The sequence below is a fragment of the Lissotriton helveticus genome, chromosome 9 (assembly GCF_964261635.1).
Source record: "Lissotriton helveticus chromosome 9, aLisHel1.1, whole genome shotgun sequence".
In the NCBI taxonomy this organism is placed as follows: Eukaryota; Metazoa; Chordata; class Amphibia; order Caudata; family Salamandridae; genus Lissotriton; species Lissotriton helveticus.
In genome coordinates, this window is record NC_136070.1 from 374,762,741 (window position 1) to 374,778,740 (window position 16,000).

General features: G+C 43.5%; 1 protein-coding gene across 1 annotated transcript in view; it reads right to left on the reverse strand.

The window, feature by feature from the left end:
• The window catches only part of ATG2B (autophagy related 2B), a 1,105,913-nt gene that overhangs the window by 541,070 nt on the left and 548,843 nt on the right, over positions 1 to 16,000 (reverse strand). The gene's annotated exons all lie outside the window — the stretch shown is intronic.

Here is a 16,000-nt window from a genome sequence, read left to right on the forward strand (position 1 = left end):
GGTGGGACGCCTGGCTGCCAAGATAACATGAAGACTTCGGGCCGGAAGGTCAGACGTTATCAACTGCCACCACTCAATCTCCATGCAAGGAAGTGGAGACTGGACAGGTTCGGGTGAAGAACCGTCCCCAGCTGCTGTGACAGAAGAGCCTCCCGAAGGTGCAGTCTAATCGGAGGATCGATGGCCATGCTCAGAAGGTCGGGTAACGAGACTCTTCGTGTCCAGTCCAGAGCTACAAGAATGACTTGAGCCCGGTCGCGCTTGATCTTCTCGAGCACTCTGGGCAGAAGTGGTGCAGGCGGAAAGGTGTACAGGAGGCCAAAGCTCCCCCCCCCCAACAAAAAGCATCGCAGAGCAAGAGCCGCCTTGGAAACTCCAACGCACAAAACTGCTGACATTGCGCATTCTTTTCAGAGGCGAACAGAACTAACCAAGGCTACCCCCACCGTTGAGAGACCTTATGCCACCTCTGCATGGAGCCGCCATTCGTGATCGACTAGGCACCGATGGCTGAGTTTGTCCACCCTGGCATTCAGGGAGCCCGACAGATGTTGAAGCACCAGGGTGATGTTCTGATGTTCCAGCCATGTCCAGAGGCGGAGACCTTTTTGACAAAGAGCCCACGACCCCACCCCACCCTGTTTGTTGAAGTACCACATGACGGTGGTGTTGTCGGTGAACACCTGCACCACTGTCCCCCTGAGAGAGGGAAGGAATGCTTTCAGCGCCAGTCTGATCCCCTCGAGCTCCAAAAGGTTGATATGGAGGCCAGACTCCACTCTCCCAGGTGGCCACCCCATCACAGAAGTGACACATCTGTCACCACTGTTAGATCGGGTTGGGGAAGGGAGAGGGATCTGTCTCTGACCCAATCTTGGTGCGCAGTTCAATCTGAGATCTGGACGTAGTCAGAAAGATTCCCCTGATGCCCTACCCACTGGAATTTCAGGTCCCACTGCAGAGCCTGCATATGCCATCTGGCATGATCCACCAGCAGGATGCAGGAGTCCATGAGGCCCAGGAGCCTCAGAGTAATTCTCACCGAAATCCAGGATAGAGGCTGAAACATCGCAATCATAGCCCTAATACCCCGGACTCGCGGCTCATGAGGATAGGCCCGAAATTGCCCGTTGTCCAAAACCACTCCAATGAAAGGGAGTGTCTGAGAGGGAGTCAGGTGTGACTTCGGCATGTTGATAATGAACCCCAGCGAATGCAGAAGGTCCGCTGCAGTCTGGAGGTGGGAGATGACAGCCTGGGGCGAGCCTGCCTTCAACAGCCATTTGTCGAGATAGGAGAGATTGGAACCCCTGATCTGTGCAGATGAGTTGCAACCCCCACCATCACCTTTGTGAACATCCGAGGAGCACTGGTAAGGCCAAAGGGGAGCACGGTGAACTGCAAGTGCTCGTGGCCCACCATGAACCGAAGGGAACGTCTGTGGGCCGGCAGGATGGGTACATGAAAATAGGTGCCCTGCAAGTCCAACGCCACCAGCCAGTCTCCTAGATTGGGTGCAGACAGAATTAGGGCCAGTGTGAGATGAGGGCCTGGAGGTTTAAGATAGGACGCAGGCCTTTGTCCGTCTTGGGAACCAGAAAGAAGCGGGAATAACAGCCACAATCTACTTCTGGCACAGGGACCCTCTCTTTAGCTCCCTTGGCTAAGAGAGCCAATACTTCCTGGCAGAGAAGTGCCAAATTATACTCTATCATGCGATCGTAAGAAGGTGGAATGGAGGGAGGGGTAGTCTCAAAGGAGAGGGAGTAGCCCTTTCAGACTATTTGCAGAACCCACCCGTCCGACATGATGGATTGCCAGTGGAGGAGATGATGGGCGGATCCTGCCTCCAACTGGCAGTTGATGGGCCTGAAACTCCGGACTAGGAAGGTTTGGAGGCGGTGGCAGGGGTGAAAAGGGTGGACTGGCCCGCTCGCCGGCTCCCTGACCCACGAAAATGCTGTGTCCCGCATCGGCGGCCACGTAGGGGCTGGACAGTTTGCATGACTCTGTGGCTGGGCAGGATGTGGTGGAAGCCACTTCCGGAGCCACCAAAGGGTTAAAAGTCAGATTGATGTGGACGCGAGGTAGCCGCGAGGCCCAAGGATTTGGCCGTAGCTCGAGAATCCTTGAATCACTCAAGTGCTCAGTCTGCCTTGTCACCAAAAAGGCAAGTGCCATCAGAGGGCATGTCCATCAGGAAGACTGGACATCCCCTGAGAAGCCAGAAGTCCACAACCAAACGCAGCATCTAACAGCTACTGGAGTGGCAATCGTTCTGCCCAGTGAGTCGGTGGTATCCAGTCGGTGGTATCCAATTGCATGGTGAATTTGGCTGCGTCTCTCCTGTCTGCAACTGCTTGAGAGAGAATGGCCCGGGCATCCTCTGTGTACTGAGGTAGGACGTCTGCAGCCGTATCCCAGATTGTATGGGAGTATCGGCCCAGGAGGCATGTTGTATTCACCGACTGCAATGCCAAGCTGGAGGAAGAGAACAGCTTCTTAGATTCCCTACCTGGGGGATCAGAAGGGAATGTGCCTTTTGATGAAGAGGCTTGGACTACCAAGCTCTCAAGAGAGTGGTGTTGGGTCAGGAACGCTGGGTCTCCCAGAGGAGGACAGTGGTGGCGGGCAATCGTCCTTTCCACGGGAGCCCCTGTGCTGGGCTTGGACCAAGTGCCCAGAAGGACGTCCGTGAGGGATTTAATGAATGGCAAACTGGGTTCAGAAGAGGAAATCGCAGGCTTAAGAACCTCTGTCAGGATGGCTGCCCTCCTCACCACCACAAAATAGGAAGCACCCTCCTCCGTAGCCACAGTAGGGGGAGAAAGCAAGCCAGTGTCAGGGGAAGTTTCCAAACCACTGGCATCACCCAGGTCCATTCGCCAGTCTGGCTCCACAAGCTGGTCAGTTGAAGGGTCCAGCGGCCCCTTCCAGTCCACTTCCTCACCTTCTGGTCCAAAAGGAACAGCAGGAATGAATACAGGAACGAAAGTCCATTCCGGCATCGGAATCGACGTCGGTCTGGCTCTGTGTCCACTATGGGGATGGGGTCGGCGCCGACCGGGGGCACGGTCGACGACGTCATTGTCGGGATCGATATCGGGGAAGGTCGAGTGAGATCAACCAGGCCTGGATACACAGGGACCCTCTGGAGCCGGCGATGCTGAAGTCCCAGAGCCCCCGACCGACTCCGTAGGCTTGAAGGCACGCCGGCGGAGCCAGACTGCCTAAATATGAGGTACAAGGCCTTTCAGAACTGCTGGATCTGGGCAGCAGATGCTCCGGCTCCCGAAAAGGGAGGGAGCTGCGAAGCCATCTCAGAAATAGGCTCCGGATACAGAGCCTTCGAGCGACCACACTCAGGATCCCGCGTTGCGTCGGCCGACTAATGTGGAGAAGTCAAAGAATGCCTGTGCTTCTTTGAAGACTTCTTGTGCTTTCCTGACTTACCCGAACATCTCCCCGATTATTTCTAGTGCGAGGAGTGTGGGCTACGCGACCGTTCTCGAGATCTTCCCCTCAAAGGAGAACAGGAGCGACGCGGAGCCGTGTGCCGGGCCTCCAGCAGCTTGAAGCCTGTCCTTCGCTGGGACATCCTCTAAGCACCAGGAGTCTACAACTCGAATAAGACGTCAACAAAAAGTTGAAAAAGGTTAGCCAAAAAGTGGCTATGGGTAGCTCTCTCTGGATCTGACGTCAGCGCACATGTGTGGCGTCTACATAGGTCCCGCTACGTCATCCCGGTGCCCACAATGCCAACAAAGGATGCAGAACAGACCGACGCCACCTAACGATGTGCAGGGGTACTGCTGAAGAAAAAATCTCCAGATCCAAACTGATGCCTGGGGGAAGTTGTACGGTAAGGACTCTACAACTCACAGTCTCTATTAGATAAAAGCAACACTGCTGTCTTCCAACTTATATCTCTACCTCCAAATAGCTATTTGTAAACCTTAAATCAAACAACTTAAGGACTATGCCAAAAGGCATTGTATATCACATTTGGAGGTAGTTTTAACTGAATTTCATTTCTTACTCCACAAACTAAGGCATCTCTGGCTACTGATCTCCCTTCACATACAGAATGGCATTCCAAAATTAGCTATCTCTGCCTCCTTGCCTTCAAAAGAACCTTGAGAAGCATAGCATAACCCTTTATTTTTCCCAGTTCTGTTGGAATGCATCCACCACTGGAAACTCCAAAACCGGTAGCCAACTGAAATAACTTAGTATCTGATAAATTAACTTGATCTCAAATATAACCAACTTCAGAATTCTTTAACCACTTGCGCGCTGCGCCGATTTTCACCCTGTGCGGGCGATTTAGAGAGTGGGTGGGATTCGAACGGCCCCCGGCCGTCCTCCGCACATGCCCACTGTGACGTATGACAGCCGGGGGCCGTCCGAAGCACCGAAGGGATTAAAAATATTCAATTCAACTTCCAGTTACTGATGTCCATCAAATAGCTCGTATATCAATCTACCACAATGTTGTTTAGGCCATGTAAATACTACACTGTCAGAGAAAAGTGTGTCCTTTGCAAAAATACCATAAGTCATTTGACAAATCCGTCAATTGCTTTACCTTGCTTACCCTTAAACATTATCCACCTGTAAAAGAACTATTTAAATACTCAGTTTTTCTCGGAAAATCCTCAAACCAGCAAACTTGCTTACAAATCCGAGCAATTTATTTGAAGAACCCTCTTCCCAACTTCCTCATGTCTCCTGATGATCCAGATGAGCATACTACACCATGTTGCTCTCAACCATGTCTAAACCCCAACTTGGTGTAGTTCCAAATATTGTGCACCCATTCCAGGATCTAAATTCTCCAGGCTCACCCTTTTAACACCTAGCAGACTTCCATAATAATAATAATAATAATAATAATTCTTTATTGTTTGATTACTTAAAATCTTACAATATAACCAATACATATACTATAATTTAAAAACCACTAAAACAAGTTACTATAAAATACGTCACTAACTACTAAACCAGTTATATTCGATTTCACAGTATTTTAAAATGATTTCATAACGTTTTCACAATCTTAATCTCCTAGTTTTACTTTTACTCTCAATAAGAACTTTACGAAGGCAGAATTCATACTTAGGTCATTAGAATGCAGACACCTTAACAGAGCTTGCCTACATGTCCTTATTCCACGCATATTAAAAGATGATTTAAGTATAGTTTTTCTTTCGATCTGAAGTCCAGGACAAATACATAGCAAATGGATGATATTCTCCCCACCAGTTTTACACAGTCTGCATAGTGTAGCCCCCTCCGTTTTCATCCAAGGGGGAAGATGACTAAGTCCCGGGAGTACACCAAATCTTGCTTTGATGAAAATTTGCTTATTTTTTCCTGACCAAGGGATTCCCAAATACACTTGTACCTGCTTTTTTGTGAACCCCTTTATTATTGGCCAAGCATGTTTCCTTTTTGCCAATATCTCTTTATCTTGTACGAGCGACAGTTGATTTGTTGTTCGGTTAATTACCTTTTTGAATGATGCCTTGTTTATTGTGTTGTTCCAAATTGGCATAACAGCAAGCTCTTACAGCGGCATATTAAGATAATTCCAGGCTGGTGATTTTGTATTGTTATTTATTTCTTGCCATAATAACTGAGACAGCTGGTTATCATGGCCATTTTTTATCCTATTCCATGTATTAATAAATTGGCCCTTTCTTGCATAGTGCTGGTTATTAAGACCGAACTCCAATCATATTTGTGCTGGTGATGCATTATTTGGAAGATAAAAAAGGGATTTGTAAGTTTTTGAAAGTGCATTATTTATTATTGCAGAATCTTTCCCGATTAATGCCTCGCTACCGTTTGTAAGAGTGGGAAGGAGTTTTGCCGCTATAACCTTTAAAAGGGGACGATAGGTGAGATTTCCGAGTGATTTCTGCAGAATCCTGAATGCTGCCGTCAATGCGTTCGTCTTCCTTTGTATGTTCAATTTTTGTGGGCGGTAGTTTCCCTTTTCATCGTATATTACACCCAAGTACATGTATGCTTCCACTTGTTCGAGTTGGGTGTTCTCCATATACCACTTATATTTATGTTTTAAGCTTACATTTTTAGTGACAACCATAGTTTTAGTCTTTGTTTCATTTATCACCATTCCATTTTCTTTTGAGTATATGACTATTCGGTTTATTAGACGTTGTAATCCCACTTTAGTTTGGCTTAAAAGGATGGCATTGTCTGCATATAGCAGATTAGAAATTTGTTTGGAAGCTAGTTTCTAAAATTTGTTTGGAAGCTAGAGTGCGCATTTGTTTCATATAGGAACTCCGTTAAATCTGCTAGAAACAAATTAAAAAGTAGGGGGGCCAATACACAGGCTTGAGGCCTACTGTTGTTGGTATTAACTTTGTTAGTGTATGGCCATCCCCCATCCTCACTCTGACCCATGTTTTGCTGTACAGATGTTGAATCAGTTTTAGCAATTGAACTGGAATATTTTTTTGCTGGAGTTTCTTCCATAGGAGGTTTCTTTGGACACAATCAAAAGCAGATCTAAAATCTACAAAACATAAATACAACGGTTGTTTAGCTCTAATTGATTTGTCGATCAATAGTGATAATACTAAGATGTTTGTTGTTGTTCCGAGTCCTTTAATAAAGCCGGTCTGATTCAGAGGCAATACCTTATTTTCCAATGCCCATTCTTTAAGGTTGGTAAGCAAGATCCCTGCAAACAATTTAGCGTCTGTATCTTGTAAGGTGATGAGCCTATAATTTTCAGGGAGTGCCCAGTTTCCTTTTTTATAGATGGGCGAAATAAAAGACCCTCTCCATAATTCATGAATTACACCTGTCCGTACTATATCTTTGAAAATTTTTACAAGGTATTGTGACCATAAATCCGGGTTTTCTTTATAGAGGACAAACGGAATTCCATTTGGTCCTGGCGCCCCATCTTTTTGTTTCTTGATTAATTTCATTAGTTGAGTTTTTGATATATCAATTTGACCATCAATGTCATACTCTGGTCTATTTCTTATGGGCTGGGTTTCCTCCTTTATTTTAATTTTTTCTTTTAGATCAAAATGTAGCTGTTTTTCAAGGAATCTAAACCATTCTTGCTCCGATAATGTCGATGACACTACCAATTTGTTTGGTCGCACTAAGCCATTTATGGTTTTCCAGAATTCCCTTGAGTTTGTTTGGTTGCTTGCAAACAATAGTTTTGACCAGAAAACTTGTTTAGCTTGGTTTCTTTCATTCCATATCAGTTTCCTTAAGTTTTGATTTAAGTTTTTAATTTACTTATTGTTTCGTCGTTATCCGGTAGGTTTGTAACTTGTCTTCTTAATTTATTACGTGTCTTTTCAATTTTGTTATTGTATATGGAAGATTTATATATAGCTTCATTTCCTCGGCTTGCTTAGGTTGATTCTTCTTAATTACTTGCAAGGGGACTTGGGGGTTTAACCAACTTACATGTAAAGTTTACCCCATTGTTCAATTGGTGACACCAATCTTGTATCGTTAAAACAATCTTAAATGAGTTTCTGGACCTGTTCATTCATCTCATCTTTGTTATGTACAGTCCAAATAAGTTTCTTGTAATTGATCGTTCCTGTCTGACCTTGCATTGATAGGTATGGTTGATGTTTATTACTCCTAAAAAGTTTGTAGTGATTATCTGCTGACTATGGTCTCTGTCTGAAACCTTCCTCAGTTGATATGAGGTGATTTTACAAAAAATGTTAAGTGAGGCAATCGTATAGTCAATCCTTGTCTTTGCATTATGAGAATGGAACGTATATGCTGGCGTTGCGTCTGAGATGAATTGTCATGTATTCCTATCGGTTCTGAATCGATCCCCCTATTCCTGACCCTATTCTAGTTAAACAAACCAACAAGTTAACTAGCAGTCAGCCCATGAGGCAGAAAACCCCCATGATGCAGATACCGTTATCTGACGCAGTCACACTACGGCACAGGAACGTGTTATCTGATTAGGTCATAACGCTTGCGATCTAATTAGACAAGCGATATTCCTCCAGCCCCTGATAAGGCATACGGAGTTCTCATAACAAATCAAACCTATGACAACCTGGGCAAAACCCTGCGGCCATTGTTTTGATTTCATCGAGAACTTTAGTAAAAGAATGTGCTAACGAGCAAGTCGTATGACATCTTTATTAAAGTATCTATGTCCATCCTTACATCAATCTCGGCACCTTAAAGGTATAAATATTACCGATCTTGCCATATGCAAACACACGCGTGGTGACGAGACGGAGCAGCCATCCTTGCCGAAGCCGAGAGCAGAGCAGACCCCGCTGGCAGCAGCCCCGCCTTTCTGACGCGCTGAGAGACGCGCTGCTTTCTCCTGCCGAGAATCCAGCACCGGCGTTTCCGGGTAGCCCTCGCAGGCAGCCTGGAATATCGAGACCAGAGAGAGATACCATTCCTCATTCATCCTAACTTCCAGGTACAGAACTGAATAACCCCTCACAGAGAATTCTTTAGTTATTCACTTGGCAAAAACAAACTTAACTTAAACTGTAACTTTCTATTCCCGCCCACGTATTAGACTTAGGTCAGGTACACGGGGTAGGCGTATCTAGAAACACCAGTTGAGTACGTTTAGTCAAATGTATATGTGTATGTAATATATTTTATTCATTTTAAAACATCTTATGGCTTAGAAACCATATCAATGTTTTTACAGTATTACTTTATACTATTGCTTTTAATGTATGCACTTTACTTAACTATAAGTATCGCAATAATATCGATCCATTTCTCTTGTACGAGAAAAGAGACTGATCAATAAATAACACCTTTTTATTGAACACGCCCGTCTCTTCCTTTTCTCTACATTCTGATGAGACTAAGAATGCACGTACTGACTGAGTAAAATAAATTGCCTTTTGTTCACACGACTCTCGAGATTGACTCTTGATTAGGGGAGAGCAAAGTTGTCATGTTCTATGGTTGTCAGAAACTAAATCCCTTCTTGTCTAATCAGGGAAGTTAAGTCCTCCTTGAACATTCGAGAAAGTTTCTAGCGAACTCTGAGCTACGCTGGCAAACCCAAAACTTTAAGTCTAGTATCGACAGTAGTAGACCTAGTTAACGTCTGGCCTAGGCCTTTACTGCTGTAGGTATTATTCCAATGCGCAGAGCCTATTGGGAAGATAGGAACTACACTACATGGCGCCCAACGCGTTTGGAAAGGGCGATAAAACTAACGTAAGACATTTAGAGTAACTCAGTCGTGCTTTCTCAATCAGACCCCTTTTCCCAAATACTCCAAAGACGTCTGGAGTGGGTGAAAGGTTATATCCGCCAGACCTCGCAGGAGGGAACTCCTATGTATGGTTCTTGGTATAGTCAACGTTGAAGGATAAACAGTTCCAAAATATTGTGCATCTAATCTTTGTTCCATAAGAAACCTGATCTGCAAACAAAAGACATAAGTTTCCTGTCGGTAAAATGGCAGAGATTGATGATGAAAGAGAGGCAGTTAGATTAGCAACTGAACTCGCAGATGCTGATGCTACCATGCAAGCAGCAGACGCGGATATAATACTCATTCCGGTCATCAAAAGGAGATCTATAACCCTGAAACTTATAGAAAATGGACTGACACCTAGAGGTGGCACAGTCATATTCGTAATTGAGGCACACGAATATCGGCAGACAGAGGTATATTATTCATGGATACATTTTCCAGCAGCAAATGCTGTAACAAAGTACTTCCACTATTACAAAATAGAGGAACCTCCTAATGAGTACACTCCTTTCGAGGAGGTGGAAGTACCACTCAAATTCCAAGAGCATTTGCTCTTATTTGATGGCGCCCTAAAACATAACAATCACATCACCAGGCTCGGTCCTTTAGGTAGACCAGGAGCAACGTGGCCGGTCTTAGCCGGATACACACCACACCCAGACATCGAAGGGATGTCTACAGGAGAGCTGTTAATACAGCTAAAACAATTACTAAAAATTCATAGACAATTAGTCCAATATGTAATGCGGACTTCAACAATTCAGCCAGCGATTAAACTTCCACAGCTGACCCCTCACCAGGGGAACACAAATAAAATTACACCACAGAACATCCAATCCTGCCTAGGTAAAGTACCGGCTAAACGGGAACAAATACCATTCTGGTTGGCACAGAAAATTACCCAAATAGAGGCGGTGTTTCCTGACACCACCCCGCTAGAAAAACACAGGATTCTGACTATCTGTCTTCCAATGGGAATCGCACCACACATAGAGGACTGTGACACTTGGGGTACAGTCTTTGCTTCCATCTACACAAAAACGCACGGTGTTCCATCCATTTCGGTGATACCAGATGTGCTAAAACAAATTCAAGACGAATACGGTCCAGAACCTGCTTTAACTCTTGGTATGAAATTACTGAAAGACTTCAAGCAGGTCTCGGCTATATTATTAGCCAATATAAAAGGTGAAGCAGCAAACGTGGTGATCCGCCAGAGGTTAAAAGAGACAGATATAGCAGACCAACCAGCTGAAATTGCCAGAATCATAGAAAAATCCTATGAGGAACTAGGTAGAGATAGTTTAGGTGGAATACCAGTAAAACCGCAACTGACTGAAAGTCCAGAAAAAATATTTTTTAATAACAATTCACCAAAAAAGAACTGGGATGGAAACAAACAATCCAATCCTAAAGAAAAGAAATTCCAGTCCAGAGGAAGGTCTCCTAGGCGAAGAGAAAAATCTCCAAACCGAAGACAAAGGTCACCGCAGAGTGACCCCTCTGGGAATAGATATAACCTTAGAAATAGGGATAATATTAAAAAACCTGATAGATATCAAGACATTGATACACGTCCCTCTCAATCTTTTCAGAATTCCTCGCAGAAATCGGAAAGAAGAGGACGATCAGAACAAAGAGAAGAGCACGCCAAGTCCAAAGACAAGGAACCTGCTCAGCTAAAAAAGAAATTACAATTTCCAAAAAAGAAGGTAGCCAGTATCAAGGTAGTTAACAATGCCGAGAATACTGAGGACACAACTGAAAAACGGAGAGTGGGCTCAGACAATGCTAGACAGTGCAGCAGAAGTGAGCATAGCTCGCAAAGTCCTTATGAATCATCTGGAGACAGTGGACACGAATGAATATCTTCAAGTGGAAACTGCAGACACCAGGGTTAGCAAACCTCACAAGATATACGAGATAACATTACGTATAGAGGGAGATAAGACTAGGAAAATAAGGGGACTATTTTGGGATAACCTCTCCAAGGGTTATGACATCCTTCTAGCTGAAAAAGACTGGCCACCAGAGTTTGTCAGGGAGTGCCCTCATGGCGAAGAAGTAATTATGCCTGCCTTCTCAAATCAAATTCCAATTCATAAAAAATACACACTTGCTAGAAAGTGGGCAGTGGCTCTAGCACCTGCTTTATATAAAAATCATGTAGGATGGGATGAGGATTCTCCTCCTCACAAAATCCAGTTAAAATCACAACCTACTGCACAAAGGCAGTACCCAATTAAGCAAGAAGCTAAAAAACAGGTAAATGAAATACTAGATCAGCTAGAATACCAGGGGGTGATTGAAACTTGCACCTCACAAATGAACAATCCTTTGTTTCCGGTCTCCAAACCAGACAATTCATATCGTCTAGTTTTGGATTACCGACACCTTAACACATGTTGCAAAACTTTTGCAGTGCAAAACTCACACAGTGCTGCACTAATGAATAACATAGTGCGCAAAAAATACAAAACAACCTTGGACATCTCCAATGGATTCTTTTGTCAAAACATAGCACCAGAGAGCAGATATTTAACTGCATTCTCAGTAAATGGCACTCAAAAACAATTCTGTCGGTTAGCCCAGGGGTACAAGAACAGTCCGGGGGTATTCTCAGCAAGAGTAACAGAATTACTACAACTATATGATGATGAAGCATTATCTTATGTCGATGACATTTACTTAACAGATGATGACTTGGAGACTCACTTGAAAAGAGTGAACACCATAATACTTGGGTTCGCTGCAGAGGGTTACAAATTCAACTTTAAAAAATCCAGAATTGCCCATCTAAAAGTCCTATACGAAGGATATGAATTATCAAGTATAGCCTGGTTGACAATTTTTTGGAAAAAAAAAAAGGAATTAAAAAATCTAGAATATGAAAAAACATATCCTCTGCCAATCGACATTCTGCCTTTACGACATTACGCCTGTGTAATCTATACAGACGGACATGCTCAACCCTCCGTTTGGGGAGAACAAGCATACAACCCCACATGTGAGATTACAAAAGAAGTGTGGCGCGGAGGTAAACTAAAACCTCTATTAACAAAGACACACTCAGTAGAAAGTAATTCAGAACAACAAACTGAAATAATAGCATTGAAAATGGCGCTAGATAATGCGGATCGCGAATTCCCGACACTTATAGTGTCAGATTCGTATTACTGTGTCAAATCATATAACAGTGATTTGCAGACATGGATTCAAAACGGTTACAAAGATGACACAGATGCACCAATAAAGCAGAAACTGCTCTGGGAACAAATAGCTCTTTTACAAAAAGAACTACCAAAGACTCACGTGACTCACTCACTGAGTCATCAGCGTGATGGCGTTCACGTTGTAGGGAATTCATTGGCTGAAACAGCCGCAGCGGCAGCCACTAAATCGGCTCCCGTAGTTCGAAAAAAGCGTACATTAAAATACATTGACGGTGAAACAGTGCTGGCGGTGAAAACGTCATCAAAAGGCGACTGCTCAGCGTTACCGATCAACTATCCACTCAATTATACATACATAATCGATGCAAACTCTGTCCCTTTTGCTCGAATCCCTGGAGTGGGGGATAGAGTGATTCCAAACATGGACAGGAGAAACTTGTTAATCGCAGACGCACACATGGGCGAGGGTCTCAGACACCTTAAATTAAAAGATTCTCTGGAAGAATTACAATCAAGGTACTGGTGGCCAGGCATGAGCCTGCGTCACACCATGTTTGTAAAACGCTGCCCAAACTGCAATAGAGATCGCAGTGGGGAGAGAAACAGTTTGATACCTCGTCGTATTACGGCAGATAATATTACCAGTAAAAAGAATGGCTTGCGATTAACATATACAGGCTAGTTTCCACTTATAATGTAGATCACCAGCACTCGGCTGACGTCCGGACTGTTATACAAAGATTTGCGAGTCTAAATGGCATATTAGCTAAGAGCATGCTACGTTCGACCATTGTTTTCACTCAAGCCCACCAGCCTGGGGGGAAACATGGCCGAATGAGCACAGTCCAGCGGGAATCTTCTCACTTCCTTCCTGAGGGTACGGGATGGTGTAAAGAAAAAACCAAGGCATAAAGCAATCTATAGCGGAAAGGATATTAGGTTCGGGAGCTGGGTGGGTCAAACATCTAATAAGTGTCCAACGTAGTCTCAATAACTTGCCAAGAAATTCTCTGAAGGGATTCAGTGCGTACGAATTATTATTTGGAACTAGGATGATGATCTCTGACATTGATAGTCAGACTTCAGTGGTGAAAGAAAAAACCTTTGATATCAAAGACCGTTTGGCTATTTTGCAGGACTTAAACAAAACAAGAAAAGACCTGAGCAACATAAAGTTGAAACAACAGCCAACAACCACTGAAGAACCACCACCTGTCCCAGCAAGACCTGTCTGGATTCCAAAAGTCGGGGATCTAGTCAGGGAAAAGATCGCTGTAAAGAAGGAATTTGGGCCTTCTTACAGAAAAGCAGTTCCTGTCTTGTCTGTCAACGGGACAAGATCAGTTGTACTACCGCCACTTGCTGGTAAAAAGGAGAACCGAGTTGTATCAATCGACCTGGTAAAACCACAACATGTGGCCGATAACAAACAGTAGGCCAAGTGGACTCCCAATAAGTAGCAGAACACCAAGGTTTGCTACCAGTACAGAGGTCCTAACGAAGAGGCTCATCACATTCGAAACGCCTACAGAAGAACAACAAGGACTATGCAACAATGCAATAGAACTCAGACCTCTGAAAACCCAAATAAAAACATTTAGCAGAGACACACCTATCTATAATGAAGTACCGAACGAAAATGCAAGAAACAAAAATCCTGAACCAATTGGAACAATTGACAGAACTGCATCCGGCTACTTCATAAACTTCGATGATTCCTCTGAAAGCCTCAGTGAATCAAAGACACAGCCATCATCAAAATCCTTTAAAGACAAAGCTAAGGAACTTTTGAAACAACTGAAAGAAACATATCTGATTTCTCCATGGATTGAATTTTGGGTGGGTTTTGGTGCATTTATCCTCATACTTTGGCTCATCATGGTACTTACTTTGGGACGCTTCATTGAGGGAAAATATGCTAAAATGGACACAGCAAGTCAGAAAATCAACTTGATCCTCAAACCACACACATCTTCACACGTCGAGAAAAGAGAACTTTCTTCAGCCAACTTCACAGCCAATCCGATACCTGGTGGGGTAGCCTGGGACAACACTGACTATGAAATTTATGGTCCGGTCGAGATCCTGAAATATCCACACCAAATTAAGATCTCATTGAGTGACTTTGCAAAACCAAACTCATTTGCTGATGATTGGGACTTCGAAAGCATTAATATTATGATGTCTGACTTAGTAATGTCTGCTAAATTTACCAAACATGATTATTTGCAGGGTTCTACAAATTATGACAGTATGTATTGCTATAACCACTATGGTAACCACTTTTTACATAGATCTGCACAACCTAGAAATGTTTTAAATTATAATCAATGGGAACATTGTGCAACACCTCCAAAAGGGAGCTCAAGAACCGTTTACGACAAATATTCATATTTTTCAGGTTTTAACACAAGTAATGCTGAAACATTTTATTTTAAATTGTCAAACAAGACAGGAACCAAAACCATGATAACCAACACAAAATTGTTATATTCAGACTCATTTTTTGAACAAATGAATACTTTTGGATTTGATTATTGGGACAAAAATGTTGAATTGAAAAGTGTTTGGGGCACAAAAGAATGGCAAGTACAGGGTATAGATTAGAGCCTGCATGATCCCAGAACAAATGATATTTTTAAATGACACTGTTCAACAGACCACCTGTCTTGGCTTAGCCAAAATCAAAGATTTAAATAAACCGTCTATTCCAAAACCAACAATGTTTAGCAATAACTCTGATACAGATGAAGAGATAGACGTAAACCATATATTAAACCAAAACAGAACACATCCTGATTGGAAACAGTGGTTGATCTGGCCCACAGATACTAATAACTGTCAAGACAGATTCCTGAACAAAACACAGGGTTTCAAAATGAACAGGCCAGACCCTAGATATCCTCAAAGACATCACCCAGGGATAATAACCACCTACAGTGTGGGCAAATTATGCCTTCAATGGCTACAAACTTCCACACTGGCAGAAATTAAGCAACACCTAACTTTACTTACTGATGGTGCTGACTTGCGTGATTTCACTTTGGGACCACGCAAACAGCGTCAAAAGCGTTTCATAGCAGCCTCTGTATATGCAGCATACAATAAGGCCTGGAAGGTTACTCAAATTGAAACAGCAGAGAGAATACGGGAAATTGACCGTATTAATTTGGAAAAATCACTTTCTGTAGTGGACAATGGGTTAATGACTCTGTCCTCCAGAATTTTTTCTTTGGACAGCATTGTGTCGTCAGCAATCGATATATTATCGCAAGACTTACTGTTATTACAACACGGTCAGTCACAATTGCGTTCTATTGTACAGCTTGGCTGGACGTTACAAAATCTGCGTTCAGGCTATGTGCCTTGGCGTTTAATCAACACAACGTCACTATTCCAAATCTTTAACCTTACTGATAGACAAATCAGTATGGCGCAAAAGGGTGCTGATTATACAATCTTGAGCATTGAAAAACTAGAAAGATTACCAATGACAATGTCAGAACGACCTGTCAGTGAATGGATAATACACGGAATCATAAATATTCCAATC